Raw genomic sequence first — 883 nt, 5'->3', positions numbered from 1 at the left:
TGCTTTGCAGTACATTTTCTTGTCCCCTTCATATAATGTAGAATATAAATATAAATTATATAATTAATATATAATTATATATACTACCATTCAAAAGTTTGGGGTCGCTAAGATTTTATAAATAGTATTTTCTGCTCACCAAGGCTGCAGTTATTTGATCAGAAATACAGTAAAATATTTCAAAAAAAAAAAAAGTAATTTTGTGAAATATGAATAGAATTTAAAATAACTGTTTTCGGTTTTATTGATACAGGATTGTTTTCAGGATTCTTTGATGAATAAAAAAAGTTTTGTTTAGTTTTCGTAATTATGTAAAAGTCTTTACTGTCACTTTTAATCAATATAATGTGTCCTATATATAAGTATTAATTTCTATCAAAAAAGAAAATAAATTGTTTTAAATTTAAACGTAAAAATCCTACTGACCAATCTTACAAACTTTTGAACGGTAGTGTATACTATAAATGACAAATTATAAATGTATATCTTGAACACAATTTGAAACTCTGATTTAAAGATTAAATTCATATTCATTTTAGTTTTTGCAGCATCATGATGAAGTGTACATGGATGTTTTCGTTCATTTCACCACTTTTACTGTGTAAAGGCCTGTTCACACCAAGGACGATAACTATAAAGATATTCTAAGTGCACGCGCGTCTGCCTCTTTAAATTCTCCAGCTCGTTACAGCAGGATTGATTCTGATTGGCTGTCAATGTTTGTATCGTTCATCAGCTGGAAAAATCGTTCTGAAAAGGATTCCAATGATATCGTTTCTCTGTGCCTTTATCGCTATAGCTGTGATGTGGACTCTGCTATTCTTTAATATTGAGAACGATTTTTAGAACTATATCTTTATCGTTATCTTTATAGTTATCGTCC

This window comes from Sinocyclocheilus anshuiensis, unplaced genomic scaffold, assembly GCF_001515605.1.
Source record: "Sinocyclocheilus anshuiensis isolate Anshui unplaced genomic scaffold, SAMN03320099.WGS_v1.1 scaffold6, whole genome shotgun sequence".
NCBI classification, from domain to species: Eukaryota; Metazoa; Chordata; class Actinopteri; order Cypriniformes; family Cyprinidae; genus Sinocyclocheilus; species Sinocyclocheilus anshuiensis.
The sequence above is the reverse complement of the archived record's forward strand: the minus strand, read 5'-3'. Positions refer to the sequence as shown.